We start from the raw sequence: 13,449 nt of genomic DNA, 5'->3' as shown, positions 1-13,449 counted from the left end.
TGCCTAAAAGCCAAACACCTTTGCTGATCTCGCCTTCCTGCTCAGAAGTTGTATGGATTTTTCAAGGTTGCACACTCAGCCTCTACTCTTACCTCTGCTCTACGCTGGTGTGGCCTCACCTTGAGTGCTATGTAAGGTTCTAAGCACCTCAGTGAAAGAAAGACATTGAGCCATTAACGTCCAAAGGAGGGCAATGAAGACAGTGAAGGGCCTAGCGGGGAAACCATTCAAGGAGTGGCGAAGGTCAGCCTGAAGGTCTGTTCAGCCTGAAGGAGACTGAGGGGGGATTGGAATTTTCAACACCCTCACAAAGGGAGGCAGACAGGCAGGCACTGATCTCTTCTCTGTGGTGACCAGTGACAAGACCCGAGGGAATGGCCTGAAGTTGTGTAGGAGGTGCTTTAGGTTGGGTATTAGGAAAAGAATCTTCACCCAGAGGGTGGCTGAGCACTAGAACAGGCTCTCCAGGGAAGTGGTCACAGCACCAGCCTGACAAAGCTCAAGAAGCATTTGGACAATGCTCTCAGGCACATGGTGTGATTCTCAGGGGTGTCCTGTGCAGGAATAAGAGTTGGACTCGATGATCCTGATGGGTCCCTTCCAAGTCAGCATACTCTGAGGTTCTGTGACCGGGACATGGCTTGGGCCCAGGCCTGGCGGGGGCTGCAGGACCCCCTTCCGCCGGCCCCGCTGCCCGGGGGAGGGAAAGAGGGGGCGGCCGGCGCCGTGCCCGGGTGAGCGCCCCGCGCGCATGCGCCGCGAGCGCGGCGCCCCCGCTCGGCTCCGCTCGGGCCGCACTCGGCTATTTCCGCCTCTTTGTTTTAAACTCCGGGCCGAGCCCTTTAAATCCCCGTTTTTTCTTTTTAAAATTTTCTCGGGAAGGGGAAGCGGGGCCGGTGTTTCCCTCCGCCTCGCGTTTCCGACTCCTCTGCTCTCTGCCCTGCGGTGGCGCCCGGAGAAGGACGGGCCGGGGAGCGGAGGGTCGGCGGCGGTGCGGGGAGCCCCCGCTGTGGCCCCGAGCGGCGGCCGCGCCCCCCCCGTCAGGTCAGTGCGGGGCTGGGGTGGGGGGCGTGGGGGTCCCGGCCTTGCCCCGCCGAGGGGCTGGAGGGCAGCCGAGGGGCTCGGGGGCGGGGCGGGCCCGCCGCCCCCCCGCCCGTCTGCGGGGTATTTGCGGTGAGGGCTGCGGGATGAGAGGAAGGGGTGTGGGGGTGCGGGGCGAGGGTCTTCTCCACCCCCACGGGTTGGGGGGCTGCGGAGGAGCGGGCCGAGGGTGAGGGGGGGCCGCGCTTGAACTTTCGGGGCGGCAGCGGGGTGGTCACAGGCGGGGTCGGGGTTCTGTGGGGTTCCTCTCCCGGAACTGTCAGGGAGTCCCCGTGGGCCGGGGGAGCGTCTGTCCCGGTCCTGCTGCGTTTGCCCACCGCCGGGGAAGGTGGCTCTTGGCTGCTGGGGGCAAGGAAACCCGGGCACCTCCCGCCCCACCCGTTCCTACCCTCGGGAGGAGTTGCCGGTTCTGTGCAGGGGCCTGGGCAGGGGACAGAACTCCACGGCTTGAGGAGAAAGGGTCTCTTTGAGTGGAGGGGTGAAGATGGCGTTTCCAGTAAGCTGGAGATAGGGGGGACACGTCCCTTGGGTGTGCGACTTCAGCCGTGCAGGTATGTGGCTCCAGTGCTGTGTATCTGGGATGTGAAGTCGTGACAAATAGGAAATGAATTGATACTCATAGGTAAGGTATAGCGGCTTGAATTGTTTTAAAGTCTAAGAACAAATATACATATATGCACGCACACATATATATACACATATATGTATTTGGTATTAAGGAATTTAGAAAGTTTTCTAAACCACTGAGTTCTAGTAAGTTGTGGTGTTGTCACATTTGGCCTTTTAAGTTGGTCACTTTTAGCCTGAAAAGTGCTAAAAATGATCTCTGTGGAAAGTTTTGCATATCCCGAAGTTAATAAGGCTCAAAGGAGGTTTGATTACTGTGGGTTATCAAATGCTTGGATGTTTTCTTGCTACTTCACATACTTGCATTTTCTCCTTTTTTTTCTTTTTTTTTCTTTTTTTTTTTTTTTTTTTTTTGGTTACAAAACTGTTTGTGCCAGCTTTCTGTCGAGTCAGTTTAGACCCTTCCTGCTTTCTGTATGAAATGAATGCCTCTGAGAAACCAGTTCAAGAAATTCTGGTTTATTACCCCTACATGCTCTGGAATGTTCTGAAAATATTTTATTTGGTATTTTTCGAAATAATACTGCATATTTTCTTCCAGAGTTTCACCAAAGAATTAAGTTTGTGGATGAAAAGCTTTGAATTAAAGCAAACAAAAAAATTGAGATGAGCCTTTAAGGAGCATCCCATATATGTGTCCTTCATTCTAGATTGGTTTTGTTTATACAGAATGGACAATTAAGCATATATTAGGTATGTTGTAATGAGTCTTTTTAGTACCAGATAGTGTACTGTTTAAAAATTATTATTGGTTATTTTTGGGTAGGATACTTGTGAATTTTTGTGTTCATTCTTTTAGGGGCAAATCAGATGAGAATCTCAACTGTGATACTCATCATGTATCTCAAAAAGGTGCTCTGCAATTCATAAAAATTCTTTGGTAACAAGGTGAATAAAAACAGAAACTTTGTGCCCTTTCAGTAGCTTTACTATTTCTTTTGAAGCTATACTTGTGACATTTTATAATGTGTTTAAGGGAATACAGAAGCTGTGCAGAACTAAAGGTACTTAGTGAAAACACATAGGATGCATTAGAAGAGGGTCAGGTGACTGTCTAGAGATGTATAGGTGTACTGTGACAGAAAACTCAGAAATAAAACATTTCATAAGCCACTTTTTGAGGAAAATCTACTGGATTTCTTTCTGCAGGCTGATCTGGCTGTTTTGATCTTGTTACTCTGCTGTCACCATAGAAAATCAAGACTGAACACTTGTAAATGTTGTAATAAAGTCGACTTAAGAGTTTGTAATTATCCTAGCCTAATACTAATGCCAGGAATGGCAGAAATTAATTACTATGGTATGAAAGATTTCTGCTACTAAAAGACTGTAAAGTACAGCTTTCAGTCACTGCAGCTGTCCTGCTCTTACATCTCCTGTCTGCTTATGTGATTTAGAGGAGGTCATCTCAAAGCTTTATATTTGAGATACAGGTAAGTTTTCTCGTCAAGAACCATTCTACACTTACTTTAATAGCTTTCATTTCTTTTTTCCCATATGGCCGTTTAATCTAGGTGGCGTGGCCTTTTTAGCTTTTGTCATGTAATGAACTCCCAGGACTGATATAATTCTAGATTAAATTCCTGAACTCTCTGGGCAACATTGTGAGAAGAAGTTGAAGCATTTCCATTGAAACTCTTAAGTGGAGCTACTAAGCTCTAAGCTGCAAAGTAGATGTATACATGGTGTTTTGAAAAGCATGCATGTTTATAGCGTCTCACTTTACAACTACTGTCTTAAGTTACGATACTAGTTTACAAGAAAGTGTAAGGACATCTTGTATTTTATAAAAGAAACATTTTCTCTACTTTTTTGCTTTGGAGCTATTGTTGTTTGGCATGTGTGTAGTAACTTAGTACTTACTAAGTGGAAGCTTGTTTTGATAGTAGTGTTTGGAGATGCCGTTGATTTAAGACTCTCGGCATTCCTGAGAGTTTATTAATCTGAACTCTGGTCTCTTTTTCTCAGTGCTACTAAAGATGTTTAATGATGATTGAAACTTCTCTAATTTGCTAGGTTAGGTTTGCTCTCATGTTTAAAGGAAATGTGGAGGAAAACCTTCTCAGGGCAGTTTGACTGCAGTAGGTTAGAAGCCAGGCAGAAGCTGCCTACATCTTTTAGCTTACACAAGACTTATTTGGAAGCTCTGTCTTGAAGTAGTTTTGTATTCCTTACACCTCCCTTTTTAATATACAAGCTTGTTATATTAGACTGGAAGTTTAGCTAGTATGTGAAAGTCTTGTATATTGTACAAGAGAGAGGAAAAAAAAGCAGGTTATTCTGTGTTAGAAGCAATCTTCTCTATTGTGGTATGTAACACAGTTTCATTGCTAACTGAAGAAACATTATAAATAGTGGTTTGTTTTATAATTGCTCTGAAGAGCCTAGAGAAAACTGCTTTTATTGAAATTCATAGAATCATAGGATGTTTGGTTTGGAAGGGACCTTAAAGATCTTTTTGTTCCAACTTCCCTGCTGTGGACCCCCACTAGACCCAGTTGCTCAGAGCTGTATCCAAACTGACCTTGAACACTTCTAGGGATGGGGCATCCACAGCTTCACTGGGCAACCTGTTCCAATGCCTCACCACCCTTACATCAAAGGACTTCATTGTAATATCTAATCTAAACCTCCTGTCTTTCACTTTGAAGCCATTCCCTCTTGTCCTGTCAGTACATGCTCTTGCAAAAAAATCTCTCTTGTAGGCTCCCTTCAGGTACTGGAAGGCTGCTGTTAGGTCACCCCCAAGCCTTCTCTCAGCCTTTCCTTGTAGGAGAGCTGCTCCATCCCTCTAAACATCTTGATGGCCTGCTTCCAGACTCACTCCAACAGGTCCCTGTCCTTCCTGTGCCGGGACCCCAGAGCTGGATGCAGTGTTCCAGGTGGGGTCTCACCAGAGCAGAGCAGAGGGGCAGAATCCCCTCCCTCCCCTGCTGCCCACGCTGCTTTGGATGCAGCCCAGGGCACGTTTGGCTCTCTGGGCTGTGAGTGCCCATGGCTGGGCCATGTCCAGCCTCTCATCCCCCAGCACCCCAAGGCCTTCTCACAGGGCTGCTCTCCATCTATTCATCCCCCAGCTTGATTGGCTTGCCAAGGCTTCCAGGTCTGGGTGCAGCTCTGAGCTGTTGCTCAGGAATCCCTGAGCTTGGGAACCCCCCTGTGCAGCTTGATCTAGTGCTCACCCCCACAGTTAACCTCAGTCGCTGCTGGTGATGCTATCTCATTGACTGACTTAAAATTAGCTTTTCTCAAGTTAATTCTACTGAATAAGTGCATCTATACTTAATTCAACAGAATATGAAATTGAAATACTCAGTGTGGCGGGAGCTAATTGGACTGAAAGCCCTATGTTCTGCTGAAAGTTTGACTGAAGTTTGTAGAGACCTGAAGTCTTGCAATCATACCAGAGAGCCAGCATTGTAAGAACAAATAAACCAGCAGTGAGTTCTTCAATTACACTATTTTCTCCCCCTCCCCCCCCCCCCCCCGCCTTTTCTTTTTTCTCCTTAATCAGAAACAGTACTTTAGACTAGGAACTTCAAACTATATGTAGGAACTTAAGGGTCTCTTTATTCCTTTGACAAACACAACACATACTTTTCAAAAGTAGGGGGTGGTACAGATCATTAGAAGTAGGGGGAATGACGAGCTCTGGTGAGCTCAAGTTACTTGTTCTTTGTGCCAGAAAATTATTGTTCTCACAATTATGACTGCCTCTTTCAAATCACAATTATAAGTTGATGGAGCCAGTGGGGGAAATTGTTGAGGGGGTGGGGGTGAGAACTGGAGCAAATCAAAGTATGTGTGGTGACATTATGATAATGTAGGGATTGTAAGGAAGAAACAAGCAAGAGTGAAAATCAGTCGTTTTTGTAGTTTTGTTGCCAGTAGAAGAACTTAGTTCTGACATTATTTTTCATCTCTGCAGAGTGGCATAGAGAAGACTTATTCTCCCTACAAACATTTGTTTCAGATGATCTTAAGATATAACTATTTTTTATTCTGAATTTTTAACTCACAGTAACTTAGAACTTCGTCTACATTAAAAAGGCCTGTGTTCTGGCAGCAGTAAGGATCCTTCTTGTTTGATTCTGAGACTGTCCTTATTGCTGGAAACTGTTGCTTTATGAATAGCCTGAGTTCATTTTAAGACAGAAAGCATCCTACTTATGTTTGGTGTCAATGAGAAAATGCTGTGTAGTATCTGTGTAACTAAGAGAGAAAAAGTTAATTTTTTAGTTAACAGAATGAGTTGCATGTTATCTGCTAACTTGCAAATGGCTGTCTTGTGAAGCTTTTCACTTTTATTTAAGAAGGTTTTTTTCTCTCTACATAACCAGACAGCATACATCACTATTTTTATATATAATGCAAATTTTGTGTGAATTATGGTGATGTTATGCTACTACAGGTCATCTTTGTTATTCTTTTGCAATATGCATGCAAACAATATAGCGTTTGTAATCATAAATATCGTTTTTTCATGCAAATTTGTCAGTGCAGTGTTTAATGAGTTTTCAGGTAATGTGTTGTGCTGTACAGTTTTTTCTAGGTTGTCACCTGAAAGAACAAGCTGAAAGATACAGTACAGCTGGCTAAATTATAAATTCTTTACGAATAATTATATCTGACACTTCCTGTTGCATTTGAGCTATTGAGTACACAGATTGGCATAATAAAAGCCATAGGTCAGTTGATTACTTAGTTAAGGGACATTGCTGATTTTATTTTAACTGACTAGGCAAAATGTTTTTATGATAAAAAATGATTTGTTGTGCTAAGCAGTGGCGATCAGTAGAACAGATTTGAGGAACAGGATTTTTGGTTTTTTTTTTTTATTCAACGTAGGACCATCCTTTGTTCCTTCAGAGTGACTTTTCCCAAAAATCATTTGGATATGGATACATTTGGAAGCTTGAGCTGTGCCTTGGCATTAACATCAAAACAGTCTGGGATCTTAACTCCTGCATTTCAGATGATTGTATTTCTTACTTTTTCATTATGATAATAACTGGATTTTGTTTTATTTACCTTTTTTTTCCTAATATATAAATTATGTTCTAGACACAAGGACTCAAATATTAATTTCAGGATTCAAAATAGGAAGAGGTAAGGGAATTTTTTACGTGCTGTTTAAGTACCTAATCATGCACTGTGCTGAAAGTGTATGTACCCCTGTTCCTACATCAAATTATTTATATTTCAGAGTGTAACTTCTGTTAAATCTGTATCTGTTATTTCAGTTAAATCTGTATCTGTTATAAGTTATTTCATAACTTTAAGAAAGTGCTAACACACTGTATTCAAACCAGTCTTCTTAATACTTGAAATGTTTTTCTTTCCATCTGTGAGTTACTCCTTTCCTCTGAGGTCTGGGCCCCACACCAGGGTACAGTGCTTGCCTGATGGCTTCTGTCTGTACTTAGGAAAGCCCCCCAGCTGCAGTGCTACAGCAAGTGATTAATCTTTCTCGCTTTAGCATTGTACTGGTTGGTAGTTTACTGTCTGTTTTTTAAGCTTTACTGATCCTTTTTTAGGAAAAAGCAAGCATAACTTGTTAAATGCTCACTTGAAGTTGCTCATCCACATGGGCAAATTGCTCTTGCCCTGTGCAAAAGGCTGCACTTGTGGAAAAGTTTTTTGGCATGGAAAGTGTAGGAAAAAATTACACTCTTGAGTGAAATCCATGGTCTTAGTGATAAACACCTTTTTTAGTAACATTTGCATAGATTTATTTAGTTTGTTGAATGAAATAAATGATTAAACTATCTTTTCCTGTAGCAGTTTCCTTAAACTAATTGCAAAGTAGACTTCCATCTTAAATCAATTTATGCTTTAAGACCATGCTTTTTGTATTGGGTTGCCATAAGATGGTGATTACTTTACAGATTTTTAATTAAAATATTGGCAAAAGAAAATTCTCTTATTTATGCTTATACTGTTCTCAGACAAATTGCAGGTGCCCAATATTTTTCTCTTTTCCCTTGAAAAATCCATATATACCTTTTCTGTGATTGAAGTGCTGTGGTAATAACATATTTTACCAAAAGTTTCAATCTAACTATTATTGAGTAGGATGAGTTTAATTGAAATGCTTTTTAATAACAAATATACTTGTTAATAGTAGTGTTATGCTTGGTAGCACCAGAGTAAGTCATTTATTTGCATACCAATTTATTAATTTTGATTTTCTGGTCTTGTACTTCCCTTTCTTGATTGACTAGAAGGAGGTAGAAATCCCTCCCAAGATCAGGTTATTCTGCAACAATTTCAGAAGACTTGTGTTTGTATTAGTAAAATACTCATTTTGTCATTCTTTCTTTGACCATTGGCCACAGGAAAAGTAGCCTAGACTTGTATAGGCTTGTATCAGGTGTAGTGTAAATGGCACTGGACCAAATAAAAAGGAGTCTGGGTGGAGCAGTTTTCTTCAGTTCACCTTCTTGCTTGTGAGAGTCTTTCAAGCTTTGATAAAAGTCACCAGAAGCAGCCTGCACATTGATCCATGTGGTATTAAGTGAATCTTGGCACTTGAAGGTTTCATTTCATTATCTTGGAAATACATAGGTGTAAAAAGTACTGCATTAGTTGTAGTCATTTTTAATATAACATTTTAGGGATAATCTTAGATATTGCCACTGGAAATTGTTTATCTAAATTTGTCTGCTCTATTCTCTAACAGTTATTCAGATTATGTAAGGTTATTTTGCTCAGACAATAATAGCTCTTGGGTTGTGTGATTTATGATTTTATGACTAAAAATGGCTTGAATTTGGGCAAAGTTTTGCAGATACAGGGAGGATAATATCTTGTTTTGTTTCCCATTGGTTTTGGTGGGTTTGGCTTTTCTTTTTTTTTTTTTTTTGGATAAAGATGTATTTTACCATGGCCTTTTTTTCTAATTTACTGAATTTATCAATGTCATGGGTTGAAAATAATTGTAGGACTAATTCTGTATATAAGCTATTCTGTGATCAAATATATAAATTGATTACGGTCTTCAAATGCAGTATTTTTGTGGCTTCCCTTAGGGAAGAGAAAGTACATCCTGTCCCCATGCTTCAGTTCCTCTCTCCATTACTTCACTAAATGGGTCAAATTACTTTCATAGTGGAACTTGATGTACACTTCCAAAGCCACTGCTCTGTCAGAGCATTTGTTCTTCAGTCACAAGCATTAGTTGGCAATGAATTGAATTTATGGAGGTGTTTGGAAAGTGTCATAGATTTTTTTTTTTTTTTAATCTTTAGAATGGGAAATCTAGAGTATATGTGAAAAGTTTCTGGAGTCCCCTTCTGTAGATTCCATTATTAGGCCTGATGTTATCATAAGATATATTCACTGTAAGAGTGAAGACAAGGGAAAAATGAGCTGCTTTTGCTTCTCCCCCAGATTCCTTAGCCATTTATGGCTTCCCATGGTAAGTAACCTTTTTTTCGACTTACTCATCCATTATCACCATCTGCAGAATTCGACAATTTTAGCATTCAAATGGAAAAAAAACCCCAAATTCAGCTCTTTCCTCCCAACTTTAATCCAAAACCAAAGGAATGAACTTTTATTTTCATTTTCCTCTGAAATTAATTCTTTCTAGTGTGAAGAGATCTACATACGGTAAATCCTGAGAACAAGAATTCTTTCAGATGCCTAGGATTTGCTGTGTGGAGATCGCTGGGAGACATGGTCCTTTCTGATCTTGTCAGCCAAACTTTTACTGGTTTGTTGTATGTTTGTTGTGTTGATGAATGTTGTGTTCTGAAGAATGGAGGGAGACAAGTGTCAGTGTATATGCCATCTATTAAAAAACTATTACATATTTGATAAAGTTGGTAAGTTAAGTTATTTTGGTTATCTCTTATGGCATAGTTCAGTCACCAAAAGAAGGTCTCTTGGTAGTTGCAGAGAAGGACCAAATTCAAGCCTACAGATACTAGTAGCAGGCTGCAGTAGTTAGTAACTAGCACAGAAAGATTTTCTTCTCTTTTTACTGCATGTCATACATACATTTGAAATTTCTTGTAGCATTTAAAATTTGTTGTAGGAAGCAATAGGGGTCTATGAAAATGATTTTGCTTTAAAAAATTCCTGGGGGTAGTTTAAAAGTCTATCTGGAATACAATTATTATGATAAGTAGCAGAGATTGTGTTTATTTACTTATTCCTTGCATGGACTGTCAGACTGTTTAAGCTGAGCCTTTTCAGAGAGTGGTTTCTTTCTGCAGTTTTTGAACAACTTCTGTCGATGTGCAGCTGAAAAGTTTTGGTTGGTAATGGCTATCTCTTTGAATGCTAATTATCAATTCTGTAAGTTCAATGATATTGCTAATGATGGATACCTTTTCATCCAGAATGAATAAAAGATAATTATAAAAAGCTGTGGCTCATCAATGAGTTGCCACTGCTTTGTAATTTGCTGCTTTCTGATCTTAAACTGTGGATTAGGAAAGTTTATCAGTATATCACAGAATCATTATGTCCATGTGAAATGCTGTCATGACTCCTCACAGCACAAAATCCGTTTAGCAATTATTTGTCTTCTTTCATACTAGTCTTCCACATAAGTGTCTCCTTTACAAAAAAAAAAAAAAAACAAAGCAAAAAACCCAACCAAACAAAAAAAGGAAAGTGGAATTACTTTTCCATTCTTTTGCAGATTTTATTTTTTATTAAGTCTATCACTTTGTTTCACCTGTCTGTTAGTGCTGTCCTTTTTACTTGAAGTTGGCAAGAGCTGGCTGGTTGTTCAGTATCTGTTCCAACTTCTTTATTTTCACTTACAATTTCCCATTACCTATAAAAGTTGACATCAGTGTCTTGTTTTAAGGGATTCTGAGGAGTTTTGTGGAAAGATCTAAGTGCAAAACAGTCAACTCTTTTTTGGACTAAAATTAAACTATTCCAGAGACTGTAGGGTACCATTACCAGGACTGGATAGGGAAGAGCAGTTTAACTTTTGCACTGGTCAAGTATTTGTTTTCTGTATTTGTGAGTTCAGAGAGACAGGCTTCCGTTCAGCAAAATGACTATAGGCAAGGCTGAAAAGGGAAACTTCTGCTAGCTGGAGTATGTGAGTCTTTTGTTAGTGTTGCAGCAGGTGCTTGTAAGAGAAACTGGTAACCACATACTTCATTCAGTTAAGCAGCTGGTATTTGGCAATTTAACAAGTGTTTCCTTGGCTACTCCTTCCTGATTAAAATATAACTCTTACTGAACATGAGGAAGGAAATACAGACTATCATTTTGACAGATCTTAATAATGTATGCTGTTAAAACAGCACATTCTGTCTGTCACGCAGTTTGGTGGATGTAGCTCTCCTTACACCTGCCTTTTTTCCTGAAGAGTTTCTCCTTGCTCTTCCACTGCATTAAGCCTGTACTGCCATAAAGTTGCTTTCATCAGTAATTTGTGCTAGTATCTGTTAAAATAAGCACCTGATGTGTAAGAAAGTTTTGCTTCCAGGTGGCCATCTCTGGCAAGGGGAGTGAACAGTACCAATCAGTAGTTTCTAAAGCTGCAGAAGTGAGTTTGTCTAGGCTCTTGCACAAGTGAAACTAGCCTCATGGTGAGATTTTGTTGCTTTAGTAATTTAGACCTTTCATCTCCTGCATGCTGCCAAGCAAATTTTCTCCATTTTAGATAAACCAGCAAATGTCACACCACGGCAGTGATTAGGTCACAGCAAAGAATTCAAATGTAAGTGCTGAAGCCTCTCATGCTTTTGTTGTCCACTGTAGGCAGTGTTCTTCACTGACACTGAAAGACAAGATAGTGATGGTATAATGGTGTTGCTCTCCTTTTTGGTTAGAGTTTGAAGAACTATCTGTTAATAATGACTTTGATGCAAAGTTTGGAATGATTGATATTCCGTATGTACTATCAGGTTTTCTTGAGCTGTGACACAATATTAGATTATGCAATGAAAAAAAATCTTAACAGTTAAACTTCACAAATCTTTTCTTTCTGCAACATTGACAGTGAAATATAAAAACAAACCCAAAACCCGCAAACCAACCAACAACCTGAAACAAAACAATCAACAAACCTTGAACCAAAACCCAGCAAAACAGAAAAAGTTTTGATAACGGCAGATACTTTTTCTGTGAAGTGTCATTTCATGGTGGAAGATAATGCATCTTTTTCTGTTGCTAGACATTTAACTTCTTCCCTTCATTCCTACATGCATGCAGAACACCAGATCTAACGACGACAAAGAAATGAAAATAAATAGAATGTGAGGGCTTTAAAGGTATAATTCTTTCTACAAGTGTAAGTTTTCAAACACTCTTATCCTGCTGAGAATATTTTGAGCTGGAAAGTGGAGTCATCCTCATTGCTGAAATCGTTCAGACTTGGAAGTGTAGTAGTTGTTTTACATGATCACACATAGCAATGTAAAGAAATTTCAGAGATGCCACACTCATGTCTCTGTAATTATTTCATTAAGCCTGCCACAAGCATGAGCGGAATCTTTCCTTCATATAATGGAACCGATCCCAAGTACAAACATAGTAAGACAAATTCAGAAACATGTGAAATGTGAGAGACATGGCTGATGAAATCTAGTTATGAGTGTCTTCTGTGTTCTGGTGGAAGATACTTTCAAATCTCTGTGCTGAGTGCTGGTTCCAATGGATACAGCAGAACCTAATTGCTGGAAGGTTGGAAAGGTTTAAAAAAAAACCTCCTGAGATGGCTGGGTTAGTAGTTTAGGGCTGCTCTTAATATTCCTGTTCGATTTAATATGGTAAAAGTGGTATGTTCAGCATGTCAAAATCAGCTCAGAGCTTAATAGCTAGAGTTTTACTGTATTGGAAGAATGTGGTTTTGTGCTTATTGCATGAGTGTAGAGGTTTTTTGCCTGGTCTTTATAGTCCTCTTTTGTTCAAACTACTATTTTTCACTTTCCTTTCTATTACCTGTTAATGTGTCCATTTCTTTCCTAATTCCTCTCAACAATTCCTTCTACTCCAAGCCTACATGCTTTTGTTAGTCTAATGTCAGCCTTCCTTTTAGGCTGTTTATACTGAAGGCTTTTACTTGAGTGCAATTGGCATAGGTACAAAGAGAGAAAAGGAGAGTTCTGCTAGATTTGATTTGTCCAGGTTGCTGGTTTTTCCCTGTCTTTGTAGGGTTGACAAGTGCTTATTCATTGCCCTTGATTCTGCAGAACACAGATGGGCCTAAGGGGTTTTTGCACAGCTGAGGAATAGTGTCTCACATTTTTTGGACAGTTCTGCTGCTCAGTTGCAGGCTGATGGAAATGGCTTTTGGACCTTCACTACTGGCTGTCTGCTGTCTTTCAAGGGATGTTCGTCACGTCGTGAGTGGTACTTGAATGAAAGACTTGACCATGAGAAATGTGTGCAGTTCAAGCCCTGTGGGGTTGACACTGAAGAAGGGTCTGCTAGAGTAGGAGAGGATGCTGCTTCATGACAAGTGCACACTCACTAATAAGTGATGATTTTTTCCTGGTATATTATTTGCTTGCAGTGACTGACAAGTGTGGCTTTATCCCAACTGTTAATGGGTTAATGTATCATTGAAATTATTTGTGTGTCTCCTTGTTAAAAAAGGGAAGCTTTTAATAGTGTATTCTAGCATATATTTAACAAGGCGAAATCTTCCAGTCTTTGTAAATCACACACAAAATCCTCTTGTGGTTTAACCCCAGACAGCAGCCAAGTAGATCCCTGTATTATCAACACTGTTCAGCACACATC

The 13,449-nt window shown here is 40.4% G+C and overlaps 1 protein-coding gene across 6 annotated transcripts in view; it reads left to right on the top strand.

Moving 5' to 3' along the window:
- The first annotated feature begins 877 nt into the window (after window positions 1-877).
- Window positions 878-13,449, top strand: part of PCGF3 (polycomb group ring finger 3) — a 56,303-nt gene continuing 43,731 nt past the window's right edge. For 5 of the 6 annotated variants that reach the window (XM_048290959.1, XM_048290958.1, XM_048290956.1 and 2 more), the window contains exon 1: window positions 961-1,044. The gene's annotated coding sequence lies outside the window, so the exon portion shown is untranslated. Of the gene's footprint in view, window positions 1,045-13,449 lie in introns of all 6 variants that reach the window. The other variant, XM_048290960.1, reaches the window with a different exon arrangement.

The sequence above is a fragment of the Corvus hawaiiensis genome, chromosome Z (assembly GCF_020740725.1).
Source record: "Corvus hawaiiensis isolate bCorHaw1 chromosome Z, bCorHaw1.pri.cur, whole genome shotgun sequence".
Classification (NCBI taxonomy): Eukaryota; Metazoa; Chordata; class Aves; order Passeriformes; family Corvidae; genus Corvus; species Corvus hawaiiensis.
This window is presented reverse-complemented; position numbering and strand designations above follow the sequence as displayed.